Genomic DNA, 16,401 nt, shown 5'->3' on the forward strand with positions numbered 1-16,401 from the left:
GTTTATCTGAAAATACAAAAATCTCCATGGCGTACCATGCATTCTACTCTTGCAAAATAACATTCAGTAGGGAAAAACAGAATCATGATTCAACCTCTCAGTACTGCTTGTCCACATCTTGAAAGCAGCATGATCGTAAGTCATGCATTCATACTAGGTACTGTGCTGAGCACTTAGTATACAACACTGAATAAGAGAGACACAGCCCCTGTGCTGTCACACGTTATTGGAGCCCAAAAGTCAACGTGAACCACTAGTGAGCTGTGACTGTCAAGAGTTAATACAATCATCTTTGAGGGGGGAAAACAATGGACTTTTGATTCAAGTAGACCTAGGATAAAATTCTGGTTCTACATTTAGTAATCAGGCGACCGCAGAGTTAAGAAGTACTGTCCCCCTTTGCCACTAAGACAAGCGAGGCTTAGAGTCGTGTAGGTAAAATTTCTAAACTGTGTGGATTGAGTGCAATTACATAGGTAATGTACATTTTACTTAGACGATGTTGAAGACATGTTCTCCCCCTTCCCTCCCTCCCCCCAGGCTTTTTCAGGTAACATTAGCAGGAGAATAGAGATCAGATCAAGGGATATAACTGTCCAATTCCATTCCACACCAGCTGGACCAAATCTAGTAAACTGTGTTGAGTTCTCTGCACTCATTTCTTAAGAAGATTCAGAAGTTCCCTCTATTGCAACCAAGTGAGAAGTTGGAATGAATGACTGCCAAGGTTCCTTTCACTTCTAATATTCTATGATTTTAGGGGAAGGATATTAATGAAGACTTTAGTTATGCCATAAAAAGTCATAAATGTAATACAATATCATATTTCAGATTTCTGCGATACTCTTTTAAAGTAAAACTTAAAAAAAAAATCTCATAAAGCACAGGATCAAAGACTCACAGAACTGAGTATCTCATTTCTAAACATAAAGCTGTGCATTTTGCAGTGCTAAAGATGGGAGTTTTTCCCACTACATGCAATGTGATACAAGATAATGTCTAAAACAGTGCTATTATTAAAATAACTTCATTATGCAAATCAATCGTGAATTAATTACAGGGCCCATAAGTGTGTAATTTGGGTGAAGAAATAGTCTAATCAATTTTAAAGACATCTTTTTAAACGTGATTCAAATTTTAAGAAAAAGCTAAAAGACACTTCCAAAGTAATAGCTTTTCAGCTGCATTTTAAAAAAATTAATTTAGGGCTTCCCTGGTGGCACAGTGGTTGAGAGTCCGCTTGCCGATGCAGGGGACGCGGGTTCGTGCCCCGGTCTGGGAAGATCCCACATGCCGCGGAGCGGCTGGGCCCGTGAGCCATGGCCGCTGAGCCTGTGCGTCCCGAGCCGGTGCTCCGCAACGGGAGAGGCCACAACGGTGAGAGGCCCGCGTACCGCAAAAATAAATAAATAAATTTATTTTATTTACTTATTTTGGGCTGCGTTGGGTCTTCGTTGCTGCACGTGGGCTTCCTCTAGTTGCGCGAGCGGCGGCTACTCCTCGTGCGGTGCACAGGCATCTTACTGCGGTGGCTTCTCTTGTTGCAGAGCACGGGCTCTAGGCGTGTGGGTTTCAGTAGTTGTGGCATGCGGGCCCAGTAGTTGTGGCTTGCGGGCTCTAGAGTGCAGGCTCGGTCGTTGTGGCACATGGACTTAGTTGCTCCACGGCATGTGGGATCTTCCCGGACCAGGGCTCAAACCCGTGTCCCCTGCATTGGCAGGCGGATTCTTAACCACTGCGCCACCAGGGAAGTCCTGCATTTTTGTCAAAGATACAATTTTACATCTTTTTGAGAAGGCTCTCATGACACAGGAGAATAAGAAGGCAAGAACTCCATGTGAACAAGATTAGATGTTTAGGAGTTAAAAACAGGACTCCTTTTAAAAAGAATCAAGATTGGTTTGTCATGTTGTATTGAACTATGTGGACAAATGGTAGGAATCTAATAAAACTATGTTAATTGATTATATTTGAGAGTATCCTTCACATAGGTGGAATAATTTTTACCCAGTTTGCTTCCATAAATGATTTTTAGGAGGCTGATGCCAAGTCACTTATGCATTAAACCTCTCAAAATATGGAGTCAAAACCATATTGGATGAGAGGAAAATAAAGATCTTAACCCCTTCTATGAATGGTGTTCCTCTGCTGCATGTCACGCTTTGCTCTGTACTTCCCAGAAGCCAAGAGAGACACACATGGAACACACATTCTCATTATTTGTAGAAAGAAAACTCCCCCTGATCCTTAATTCTCAAATTAGTGGTCCCTATGCATGTTTATACAGAGAGCAGCAAACAACATATGGATAATGCCCGAAATTTGTTTTGAAGAGCTCCAGATGCATCCCTCATTTGGCCGTTTCTTTAAAAAAGCCAAAGGCATAATATTAAGAGGTAATTTTACAAAGATATTTCCACTGTCAGGCAGGCAAATGAGAGAGATTATTTTCTTTTCTGTGTGAGAGGGGTATTTTTAAATTTGAGAGGAAGATACAATAACTGGACAGAAGTTCTGCGGGAGAGCTGCAGGCACACAGGTGTTGGTGCTGTTAATGGGGGATTCTACCGGCAGAACTGCACGGATATAAACTGAGTGGCAACAGAGGCTGGGCACGGAAGACATCGTTTTTATGTTCCCTATCCTTGCTTGCTGTACTGAACTCATTTCTTTTAATAACCAATCAAAGTTCACATAATAGAAATCTAGGCTGAAATGTCCGACAGCTGGCTAAGGATCCATTATTCTATAATTGTTGAGTGGAGGAGAACCACCCCAAAGATGCATTCTCAAACACACGGCACTCGTGTGAAAACAGCACTCACGCGTGAAGATAGAACTCAACTGAGAAAACAGCTTTCAAGGTCACTGGACGTGCAGGTGATGGCTAGCACTTCTGACTTCATTTAGTCTCAGCTGAGGTAGAAAAATGACCATAAAACTAGAGTGTATACACACAGATGTGTCTCTCATTTGAATCTCTCTGTATATATTCTAATATGATGGAATATCTGTACCAAAGCAGAAATCTTAGATGACACGTTCATCTGGATATGTGTGTGTGTGTATATGTATGTGTAGGTGCATCTGCATATACACACGTATACATGTATCTTATTGAATGAATTCACTGCTCAAGCACTATGTGCCAGGTGATAAAGAATCCCTAGAACTCTGTTAAGAGACTGTATTACCAATCACGTCCAATGCTTTCAGCACCTGCACCGTTATCTGTCATTTGGGAGAGCTTTCGGATGCAGAACTCTTACTATGCATTCGTCCTGTTGTCCTTCTTCTGTGCTGAGGCTTTATGTCACTGACCACTGTTTATAACGCTAGCTCAAATTATTCCTGATTCTGTATCTAAAAATGTATTATACAAGAACATGTTCATGGCTATCATTCTGAAACAGAAGGGCACTTGAAAACCAACAACAGACTACACGCAATGGCAAAAGACTATCGTGCTGACTTTTTTGCACAGTCACAAAATCCAGAACAGATTATTCAAAGAACTCTCTGGAAGCTGACAAGCTTATAAAAGCAATCCTAATAAAAAAATTTCTGCATTCTACATATATAACAAAGTTACAGCATGTCACTTGCTCTATAAATTGTCACTATTACCACTTGGAGCAGAAGGAAACGTACATATATAAAGATATGTATCTGCATAATTTTATATTCCCAGAGGAAACTGAAAAAGTATGTGCATTAAATAGTGTTTTAATTGCAACATGAAAAACGACGCTTAAGCAATGGTTCACAGTCCCACAAGGGTAAAGTCAAGTGTAAACGCTGCCTAGTATAATGGGGGGAGAATGGACGGGGCACTCAGGCATGGGAGCAAATTCTGATCCTGTCACTAGTTGGATCTATTACTTCTGGCTGATCCCTCTACAGCTCTGAGGTTCAGCTTCCTATCAGTAAAATAGAGATATTAAATATCTATTTTGCAGAGAGTTATGGGAATTAAAGGACAAGGAATAAGTCCCTACCCATTGCTGCTTTTTCAAATTATTAAATAAATTTAAAAGCTAAAAATAGAGATTTATGGCTCCTCACTGAATAACATACCAGCCAATATCGTTAAGATTACGCTGTATCTGGCTAGATTTAAGACTGAAATTCAATACACAGATTTTCAGCTCTCAAATACTATGATTATCTGAGCATATATGAGAGAAGAATGTAAAACTCCTCTGAAGACAGATTTTAAGAAAACTATTCTAGAATATATGTGGGTACAATATTTAGGCCTCAGTGGAACATTTTCATTTATCTGCTTTCTGATAAATCTATATTCTTTGTCTACGCTCATAAATAAAAGGCAGTTCTCATAAAGTGTGCTCGAGAAAGCAACAGGCTCTGTGCTCTCACATGTGTCATTACCTTGTATTTCTCACTCTTTAAAGGCCCAATTTCAATCTTTTTCCCTCGTGAAAACTTTGTGTCCACTCCACCCCCATGGAATAGTCCCCGCCCTGAAAAAAGCCTGGGGTTCATTTAGGGACACAAGACTGCCCTCCTTGCTGAGCACTGGGGTGGGCATGGCAGCTCCAGTCCTTGCTTAGAGATGGGCTAAAGGTCTCTAAAGGACTCACACACTTGCAGGCCTTACCTTTAAAAAAAAAAAAAAAAAAGTAAAGCTTCTCCATCTCTTCCATTTCCATTTCCACGTTCACTGTTCATTTAGATTTTAGGTGAACGATGTGAAGATTGTGAGAAGTCTGTTTTCAACAACTGAAGTTCTGCCCACCGATGGCCTATTCACATGTGGTTCAACACACACTAGGTTAGGCCTTAAGTATGCTACGACCACGCGATCTTCCCAAGCTATCCTAAAAGGGTGAAAGCAGGCGAACCCTGCTGGGCTTTCACCTCTTGCTCCTGTAGCCCCACGCTCCAACCTTGTCCACCCTGCTCTGTGCCCTGGGAAGCCAAGCTATGAAGACCAGGCACACGGCTCCCTTTTCCATCGGCTTTCAGCTTCGTTTGGCCAGTGGCAGAAACTGGCAGATCAGAGGGTGGGCAGAGAGTGAGACTGGGGAAGTTACTCCCCTGACCCACTCCCTGCCAGGCTGTCGTCATGTCGCTCAGCTCCCATCAGGCCCCTGGCTCCACAGCTACCTTCTCCTGGGTTCTGGTAACCACTTATCTTATCCTTTAGGCCTATAGGATAGAAATGGCTTCTCTCTGTTGCCAGCTGTGAAGACTAGGTGAACCCACACCACTGTAAACAGCCCCTTATTCATTCTCTTAAACAACGCCAGTCTGAATGTGCCATCTCATTCCTGCCAGGACCCCGACTAAGCCTTGAACCCAGTCTCAAAACACCAGGAAAAGAGCCACACTGAACCAGAGCATCAGGACTTGCTGTTACAGCAGGTATTGATACGAACAGCTGCAATGACTTTACCAGAAGAGCATAAGAACAGTTGTTACGCTTATGTCATAAAAAACCAACAACTGGATTTATGCTACAAACCAATCAAGGTGAGACTGAAGGCTTTAAAAAGAAAATATCAACAAGAAAAAGCTAGCTGAAAATTATTCTTTAATCCCATGCAAATATCACAAGCCCACCAAAGTGCGGCTTTTTCTGCTGCTACCATCACTGAAGAACATCATTAAATAAGGAGAAGGGTGGGGGGGCAAGGTTCCAGAACCTCAGTAAAAGAGCTGAGAAAAATGAACACATAGTTTTATGAACATAGCACTGAAGCCCACGGAAGCTTTAGTGTATTCAAGGCTGCACTCTTGCAGCATCATAGAACCTAACACATATCTACACAGAGGTGTAAGTTTATTTAAATATAAAAAATTCACAGAGGGGAGGGGCCAAGATGGGGGAGCAGAAAGACCCTGAGCTCACCTCCTCTCATGAGCACACCAAAACAACATCTGCAGAACAACCATCCATAAAAAAAAAAGACTAGAACCTACCAGGAAAGATCTTCTCCAACTAAAGACATAAAGAAGGAACCACAAGACAAGTAGGAAGCGCAGACTCAAGATATAATCAAATCCCATACCCCAGGGTGGGCGACCCACAAACTGGAGAATTATATTGCAGAGGCTCTTCCACAGGCATGAAAGTTCTGGGCGCCCTGTCAGGCTCCCCAGCCTGGGGGGTCCTGCATCAGGAAGATGATACCCTAGAGCATTTGGCTTTGAAGGCCAAGGGGTTAATTTCGGGAGCCTCACAGAACTCAGGGAAAGAGAGATTTCATTCTTAAAGGGCCTACCCAAAATCTCACACATACCAGGACCCAAGGCAAAAGCAGTAATTTGATAGGACCCTGGGCCAGACTGCTACCTGCTTGTCTGGGAGAGTCTCCTGGAGAGGTGAGGGATGGCTGCGGCTCACCCAGGGGACATAGACAATGGTGGCAGCCATACTGGGGAACATTCTACCCATGAACACTACTGATGGCAGCTGCCATCTTGGCTCAAGACCTGACCTCACCCAACAGCCTTTAGGCACCAGTGCTGGGATGCCTCAGGCCAAACAACTAACTGGACAGAGACACATCCCTATCCATCAACAGATGACAGGCTGCCTTAAGATTTCCTGAGCACGCAGCTGCCTCTAAAAACACCCTAGATACAGCCCTGCCTACCAAAGGGCCAAGACACAGCTCCACTCACCAGTGGGCAGGCACTGGCCCTTCTCTCCAGGAAGCCTGCAAAAGCCTCTAGACCAGCCTCATCCACCAGGGGGCAGACACCAGAAGCAAGGAAACTACAATCCCACAGCCTGCGGCTCCTGCTCGCAGCAGGCCAGATCTTAACCTGGGAACAGCTGGGCCCGGGTCCTGGCCCTGTCCACGAGCAGGCCAGTGCAAACTTCAGGACGCCACAGACCCCATACCCAACTGTGTCAGGAACATCACCCCCCAAACAATCTGAAGCAAGATCTGAGATCCCTGGGCCCTGCAGCCAGACTACAGGAAACAGCTCTGTCTACCAGTGGTCCAGCACTAACTCCAGGACCTGGCCTCACCCACCAGTGGGTGGCCAGCAGCCCCGGAGTCTTCAGGACCCTGACTCTGGCCATCAGTGAGCCAAAACTAGGCCTGGGACCCCTGGGGTTCTGCAGCCAGCCTCCTTGTGACCAGGCCCTGCTAACCAGCAGCCAGTAATCATGACGGCCTGCAGAGTACAAATGCATTTGAAATTAAGAGATCGGCAACTTAAAACAATATATATATAGACTGCTATACAAAAACCTCATGATAACCACAAACCAAAAATCCATAATAGATATACATACAAGAAAGAAAAAGGAATCCAAACTTAACACTAAAGATAGTCATCAAATCACAGGAGAATAAAAGAAGAAGAAAGGGAAAAAGACCTATAAAAACAAATACAAAACAGTTAACAAAAGGGCAATAAGAACATACATATCGATAATTACCTTAAATGTAGTCAGGTTAAATACTCCAACCAAAAGACACAGAGTGGCTGAATGGATACAAAAACAAGACTCATATATATGCTGCCTAGAGAGACTCACTTCAGATCTAGAGACACATATAGACGGAAAGTGAGGGGATGGAAAAAAGTATTCCATACAAATGGAAATCAAAGAAAGCCAGAGTAGCAATACATGTATCAGGCAAAATAGACTTTAAAATAAAGACTGTTACAAGAGACAAAGCAACACACTACATAATGATCAAAGGATCAATCCCAGAAGATATAACAATTGTAAATATATATATGCACCCAACACAGAAGCACCTAAATATTTAAGGCAAATATTAACAGACATAAAAGGAGAAATCAACAATAATACAGTACGGTAGGGGACTTTAACACCCTACTTACATCAATGGACAGATCACCAAGACAGAATATCAGTAAGGAAACACAGGCCTTAAAAACCACATTAGACTAAATGGAATTACTTGATATAGAGAGAGCATTCCATCTGAAAGCAGCAGAATATACATTCTTTTCAGGAGCACATTGAACATTCTCCAGGATAGATCACATGCTAGGCCACAAAACAAGCATTGGTAGATTTAAGAAAACTGAAATCAAATCACACACCTTTTTGACCACAATGTCATGAGATCAGAAATCAACTACAAGAAACAAACCTGCAGAAAACACAAACATATGGAGGTTAAACATTATGCTACTAAACAACCGCTGGATCATTGAAGAAATCAAAGAGGAAATCAAAAAATACCTAGAGACAAATGAAAATGAAAACACAACAATCAAATACCCATGGGACACAGCAAAAGTTTCTAAGAAGGAAGTTTATAGCAATACAAGCATACCTCAGAGAACAAGAAAAATCTCATAAATACCCTAACCTTACATCTAAAGGAACTAGAAAAAGAAGAATGAACAAAACCCAAAGTTATCAGAAGGAAAGAAATCATAAAGATCAGAGCAGAAGTCAATGAAATAGAGACCAAAAAAAAAAGATCAATGAAACTAAGAGCTGGTTCTTTGAAAAGATAAACAAAATTGATAAACCTTTAGCCAGACTCATCAAGAAAAAATGAAGAGGGCCCAGGGCTTCCCTGGTGGCGCAGTGGTTGAGAGTCCGCCTGCCGATGCAGGGGACACGGGTTTGTGCCCCGGTCTGGGAGGATCCCACGTGCCGCGGAGCCGCTGGGCCCATGAGCCATGGCCGCTGAGCCTGCGCATCTGGAGCCTGTGCTCCACAGCGGGAGAGGCCACATCAGTGAGAGGCCTGCGTACTGCAAAAAAAAAGGGCCCAAATCAAAATCAGAAATGAAAAAGAAGTTACAACTGACACCACAGAAATACAAAAGATCGTAAGAGATTACTACAGGTGCTATATGCCAATAAAATGGACAACCTAGAAGAAATGGACATATTCTTAGAAAGGTACAATCTCCCAAAACTGAACCAGGAATAGAAAATATGAAAAGACCAATTACCAGTAATGAAATTGAATCAGTAATTTAAAAACCTCAACAAACAAAAGTCCAGGACCAGATGACTTCACAGGTGAATTTCACCAAACATTTAGAGAAGAATTCATGCTTACCCTTCTGAAACTATTCCAAAAAACTGCAGAGGAAGGAACACTTCTGAACTCATTCTATGAGGCCACCATCACCAAAACCAAAAAGAGATATACCCCCCCCAAAAAAAAATTACAGGCCAGTATCACTGATGAACATAGACACAAAAATCCTCAACAAAATACTAGCAAACCAAATCCAACAATGCATTAAAAGGATCATACACCATGATCAAGTGGGATTTATCCCAGGGATGCAAGGAATTTTCAATAACCGCAAATCAATTGGTGTGATACACCACACTAACAAATTGAAGAATTTGTTCTTCAAAAGCCATACGATCATCTCAAAAGATGTAGAAAAAGCTATAAAATTCATCATCCATTTATGATAAAAACTCTTCAGAAAGTGGACATAGAGGGAACCTACCTCAACATAATAAAGGCAAACCCACAGCTAAAATCATACTCAACAGTGAAAAGCTGAAAGCATTTCCTCTAAGATCAGGAACAAGACAAGGATGCCCACTCTCACCACTTTTATTCAACATAGTTTTGTAAGTCGTAGCCACAAGAATCAGTGAAGAAAAACAAAGTAACCAAATTAGAAAGGAAGACTTAAAACTGTCACTGTTTGCAGATGACATGACACTATACATAGAAAATCCTGAAGACACTACCAGAAGACTACTAGAGCTCATTAATGAATTCAATAATGTTGCAGGATACAAAATTAATATATAGAAATCTGCATTTCTCTACATTTATATTGAAGTATCAATATCGAAAGGGAAATTAAGGAAACAATCCCATTTACCACAGCATCAGAGAGAATAAAATACCTGGGAATAAATATACCTAAGGAGGCAAAAAGACCTGTACTCTGAAAACTGTAAGGCACTGATGAAATAAATTGAAGACTACACAAACAGGTAGAAAGATATATACCATGTTCTTGTATTGTAAGAACAAACAGTTTATATGACTATACTGCCCAAGGCACTCTACAGACTCAATGCCGTCCTTACCAAATTAGCAGAGGGAGGAACACTCCCAAACTCATTCTACGAGGCCACCATCACACTGATACCAAAACCAGACAAAGACGTCACAAAAAAAGAAAACTACAGGCCAATATCACTGATGAACATAGATGCAAAAATCCTCAACAAAATACTAGCAAACAGAATCCAACAGCACATTAAAAGCATCATACACCATGATCAAGTGGGGTTTATCCCAGGGATGCAAGGATTCTTCAATATATGCAAATCAATGTGATATACCATATTAACAAATTGAAGAATAAAAACCATATGATCATCTCAATAGATGCAGAGAAAGCTTTTGACAAAATTCAACACCCATTTATGATAAAAACCCTCCAAAAAGTAGGCATAGAGGGAACTTACCTCAACATAATAAAGGCCATATATGACAAACCCACAGCCAACATCATTCTCAATAGTGAAAAACTGAAACCATTTCCTCTAAGATCAGGAACAAGACAAGGTTGTCCAATCTCACCACTATTATTCAACATAGTTTTGGAAGTTTTAGCCACAGCAATCAGAGAAGAAAAAGAAATAAAAGGAGTTCAAATCGGAAAAGAAGAAGCAAAGCTGTCACTGTTTGCAGATAACATGATACATACATAGAGGATCCTAAAGATGCTACCAGAAAACTACTAGAGCTAATCAAAGAATTTGGTAAAGTAGCAGGATACAAAATTAATGCACAGAAATCCCTTGCATTCCTATACACTAATGATGAAAAATCTGAAAGAGAAATTAAGGAAACACTCCCATTTACCACTGCAACAAAAAGAATAAAATACCTAGGAATAAACCTACCTAAGGAGACAAAAGACCTGTATGCGGAAAACTATAAGACACTGATGAAAGAAATTAAAGATGATACAAACAGGTGGAGAGACAGACGATGTTCTTGGATTGGAAGAATCAACACTGTTAAAATGATCATACTACCCAAGGCAATCTACAGATTCAATGCAGTCCCTATCAAACTACCAATGGCATTTTGCACAGAACTAGAACAAAAAAATTTACAATTTGTATGGAAACACAAAAGACCCTGAATAACAAAAACAATCTTGAGAAAGAAGAACAGAGCTGGAGGAATCACACTCCCTGACTTCAGGCTATACTACAAAGCTACAGTAATCAAAATAGTGTGGGACCGGCACAAAAACAGACACATAGATCAGAACACGATAGAAAACCCAGAAATAAACCCACACACTTATAGTCAAACTACGATAAAGGTGGCAAAAATATACAGTGGAGAAAAAACAGTTTCTTCAGTAAGTGGTGCTGGGAAAACTGGACAGCTACATGTAAAACAATGAAATTAGAACATTCCCTCATACCATATACAAAAATAAACTCCAACTGGATTAAAGACCTAAAAGTAAGACCAAAACCATAAAACTCTTAGAGAAAAACATAGGCAGAACATTCTTTGATATAAATCGCAGCGATATTTTTTTGGATCTGTCTCCTAAATTAAAGAAGATAAAAGCAAAAATAAACAAGTGGAACCTAATTAAACTTAAAAGATTTTGCACAGCAAAGGAACAACTGACGAAAAGACAACATATTGAATGGGAGAAAATATTTGCAAATGATATGACTGATAAGCGATTAATATCCAACATATATAAATAGCTCATAGAACTCAACATCAAAAAATAAACAACCCGATTAAAAACTGAGAAGAACTCGACAGACATTTTTCCAAAGAGAACATGCAGATGGCCAATAGGCACATGAAAAGAAGCTCCACATTGCTAATTATTAGAGAAATGCATATAAAAACCACAGTTAGATGTCATCTCACACCTGTCAAAATGACTATCGTCAATAAGAACACAAATAACAAATGTTGGCAAGGATGTGGAGAAAAAGGAACCCTTGTACACTGTTGGTGGGAATGTAAATTGGTGCAGCCACTGTGGAAAAGAGTATTAAGGTTTCTCAAAAGCTAAAAATAGAGCTACCATATGACCCACAATTCCACTCCTGGGTATATATCAGAAGAAAGCAAAAACACTAATTCAATAAGATGCACGCACCCCAATGTTCACATCAGCATTATTTACAATTGCCAAGATATGGAAGCAATCTAAGTGTCCATCAGCAGATGAACAGATAAAGAAAAAGTGGTACAGATATACAATGGAATACTACTCAGCCATAAAAAAGAATGAAATTTTGCCATTTTTAGCAACATGGATGGACTTGGAGGGCATTATGCTAAGTGAAATATGTCAGAAAAAGAAAGCAATACTGCATGATATCACTTATATGTGGAGGTTAAAAAATAAACTAGTGAATGTAACAAAAAAGAAGCAGACTCACAGATGTAGAGAATAAACTAGTGGTTACCAGTGGGGGTTGGATGGGAGGGGCAATATAGGGGTGGAGGAGTGGGAGGTACAAACTCTTGTGTTTAAATAGGCTCAAGAGACTTCCCTGGTGGTGCAGTGGTTAGGAATCTGCCTGCCAATGCAGGGGACATGGGTTTGAGCCCTGGCCCGGGAAGATCCCACATGCCGCAGAGCAACTAAGCCCATGCGCCACAACTACTGAGCCTGTGCTCTAGAGCCCGTGAGCCACAACTACTGAGCCCATGTGCCACAACTACTAAAGCTCGTGTGCCTAGAGCCCATGCTCTGCAACAGAGAAGCCACCACAATGAGAAACCTATGCATCGCAACGAAGAGTAGCCCCCGCTTGCTGCAACTAGAGAAAGCCCACATGCAGCAACGAAGACCCCATGCAGCCAAAAAATAAATTGATTAAAAAAATAATAAATAAAATGGTAAATTTTTAATAAATAAATAAAATAGGCTCAAGGATGTATTGTACAACACAGGAAATATAGCCAATATTTTGTAATAACTATAAATGCAAAGTAACCTTTAAAAATTGTATAATTTTTTTAATAAAATAAAAAAGTCACTGAAAACCAGAACTTCATATTAACACAATGGTGCTTTGCCCTATTCTCCTTTCTTAAAATCTTGTATTTCAAGAAACAACACTATTTTTACATGACAATGGGTTTGTCATTTAACTTAAGGACCTTTTTCCTAAACTGCCTCTGATTATTCTCTGGTTACCTCTCACCTTCCACAGTCCCAAACCTTCCTATTGGGATAATGGTCTTAGCAGCCTCATTTGCCCAGAGAAGCCCTTTACTTCACCTTCCAAATTTACTCATACTCACCTTTCTTAATTTTCTTTTCTTCTCCTCTTTCACTCCCTGCTACCCTCACTCAAGGACACCTGAAAGAAAAAAAAAAGAAAGAGTTCAGCTTGAAATGTACATTGAGATCTCATCCATATTCTGTACCAATTTCCAGACCATAAAACTCCTTAGTGGCAGAGAAAGTGTTCTGTGATAATGCCTGAAATAGTCCCTCTTACCTTGTGCTTAAAAGAAAACACACCTTGAACGTACTCTGTAAAGCAGCAGCATGCAACAACAGAAGACAAAGAGGCCAAAAGAGGGGTCTCTTTTTCTCTTCCCCTTTTGTTAATGAACACAAAGATTCTTTTCACTGCAAACACCTAGGAGAGAAGACTAGCTCAGGGATTTGGTAAGGTTGGCATCTGGAAAGTGAGGGGACTGAGGGAGTGCTGATCACCCTTCTTATTATTCAGAGTACGCCGGAATGTGGAGCCGACTACAACTGACGCCCAGCTCACATCGTTGATGGCAAAGGTGACTTCTCGTCCCCAGAGTCACAATTCTAGGCTACGGTCTTCCACTGTGACTAACAGCCGCCCCAGCAATGCCTGCACCTCAGGGCCATCACTCCTCCTGCCCCCATCATGGCTGCCCGTTACCACTTGCACAGGGTAGACACTGAGTAAGGAATCGTTGAATATGCCCGAACAAGGCTGACTTCACCCATTCATTCAGTCTGCAAAGTCCACTCCCCTGACTCTGATGACGACCAATTTCCATTTACCCTTTGCGGCCTGCATTTGGGCAGCAGGCAACTCCTGGCTGTGCAGCCTCAAATTAGCACGCTCACTACACCACATGACTCAGCAGCCAAGAACTTTCCCATCTGAAACTAATTAATCTTCCCCACATCCCTGTGAGGTAAGCAGGTGCGTTCACCTGCAGGTTATAAGGAGGAAATTGGGGATGAGGAGGTTAGGAGCTGTGCCATGGGTTATTAAGGGTGTCTGCCGGGGATGAAGTCATTCTGTAGTCATCCCCGCCCCCCGCCCCCCCCCCCTTCAGATCCAGGCCTACACACACACACACCACCACCCCCGCCCCCCCGCCCCCCCCCCCCCCCCCCCCCCGCTTTGACCACCTTATCATTCTCTGGGCTTTTGTGAAGGTGCAGAGTCCCAGCAGATACATGCATTTCAAAAGGATAAAAGGTATTATGATTTGCCCCTGCTAAATACTTTAGATGTCTCTCCCACGATAACTCGTACCAGAAGTCCTCTCTCTCAGACCTTTTCCAGTAAAGGTATCTTGTTAGCTAGAACTAATACTGTCTCCCGGAAAGAGGGCTCAGAATAATACAGCTTCATCCTTTGCCTGGGAAAGGCCTCGTAAGGTTCACTCTCGCACCTTCAGAGGCACAAACCAGCACCCAGGCAGCCCTGGAGTTCAGGGTTATTGGCTGCCCAGGCCTGTGAACTGCCCAGAGCACAGTGATGACACAGCCGCCTCCACACACTTCATCCGGGCCCTCTCGGCTCTGCAGCATGATTTGCGTCTCTGATTGGTTCCCTAGGGCAGGTACACAGCCAACGCTGCAACTTTCTCTACTGTAGGCCTTTCTGACTTTGCCAAAGAGAACCAGGATTGGCTACTTCCAAGGGAGAAGCACGCTTCAACCACCAAAACTATGTCCTTTATCCTTTGCTGGTTCTGCTTTCTCCTCCCGCCTCCAGATGAGGACCTGCCCCAGGTTTCAAACTTTTATGTTATTACTATTTACTTTCCTATAGTGTTATTACTCTTACTTTCCTTAGGGACCACATTTATGCTCACACATTCTACTCCCACTCCTTGCTGATTTCTAAATCACCAGATCTGACGAGGCTGGACTATAAACTATAATTTTCTGCCATTTTAAAATAGCAAATTGGAGTAGATGACTTACTATTTCATTTAGGGAATGACTAGTCCTGAAAGACATTAAAACATTCTCTAATGCCACAGTAAATAAAACAGTATAGTAGTAACATTTGAGTAGACAGACAAATGGAACAATAGAAGGTCTGGAAATAGACTCAAATACACATGGGAATTTGTTATACGGTAAAGGTGGCATCTCAAACCAGTAAGGTAAGAATACACTTTAAGAAGTTGAGTTGGGACAACTGGGTAGCCAGGAAAAAAATAAGGTTAGTACACACCTCATACTATACACATAGAAAACAAAGCCATAAAAGTTCCAGAAAAGAAAATGTGAACACAGGATAGTATTGGATAATCTTAAGGAATTATTGGTATAATAATGTTATAGAAGTTATGTTCTAAAATGTTCTTACATGTTATTGATATATATTGATATAAAGAAAATATAATGTCTCGGGTTTGCTTCAAATATTCTCAAAATGGATGGGAGGATAAGATAAAACAAGATTGGCAAAATACCCCTAATTGTTGAAGCTGGATGACATGTAATTGAGGTTTATTATACTATTTTCTAATTTGTGTATGCTTAAAATTTTCTGTAATAAGATGGGTTCTTAAAAATACAAGAAAATTCCCGTGCCACAACTACTGAGCCTGCGCTTTAGAGCCCGTAAGCCACAACTACTGAAGCCTGCATGCCTAGAGCCCATGCTCCGCAACAAGAAAAGCCACTGCAATGAGAAGCCCGTGCACCGCAATGAAGAGTAGCCCCCGCTCGCCGCAACTAGAGGAGCCCATGTGCAGCAACAAAGACCCAACGCAGCCAAAAATGAAATTAAAAAAACAAACAAGGCCCTACTGTATAGCACAGGGAACTATATTCAATATCCTGTGATGATAAACCCATAATGGAAAAGAATATGAAAAAGAATGTATATATATGTATAACTGAATCACTTTGCTGTACAGCAGAAATTAACACAACATTGTAAATCAACTATACTTCAACGAAATAAATTTAAAAGAAAAAAAAACACAAGAAAATATGAGTGACTTCCTGGGAGTGGGGAAGGGCCATTCTGACTATGATTAAAAACCCAGAAAGGGCTTCCCTGGTGGCATAGTGGTTGAGAGTCCGCCTGCCGATGCAGGGGACATGGGTTCGTGCCCCAGTCCGGGAAGATCCCACGGGCCGCGGAGCCTGCGCGTCCGGAGCCTGTGCTCCGCAGCGGGAGGGGCCGCAGCAG

General features: G+C 41.6%; 1 protein-coding gene across 3 annotated transcripts in view; it reads right to left on the reverse strand.

The window, feature by feature from the left end:
- Nucleotides 1-16,401, reverse strand: part of LYPD6B (LY6/PLAUR domain containing 6B) — a 264,288-nt gene that overhangs the window by 52,483 nt on the left and 195,404 nt on the right. For 2 of the 3 annotated variants that reach the window (XM_089916832.1, XM_022569692.3), the window contains exon 2: nt 13,268-13,326. The gene's annotated coding sequence lies outside the window, so the exon portion shown is untranslated. The other variant, XM_089916833.1, reaches the window with a different exon arrangement.

This window comes from Delphinapterus leucas, chromosome 8 (assembly GCF_059928025.1).
Source record: "Delphinapterus leucas isolate spDelLeu-1000000601 "Yukka" chromosome 8, BTC_Dleu_Yukka2, whole genome shotgun sequence".
NCBI classification, from domain to species: Eukaryota; Metazoa; Chordata; class Mammalia; order Artiodactyla; family Monodontidae; genus Delphinapterus; species Delphinapterus leucas.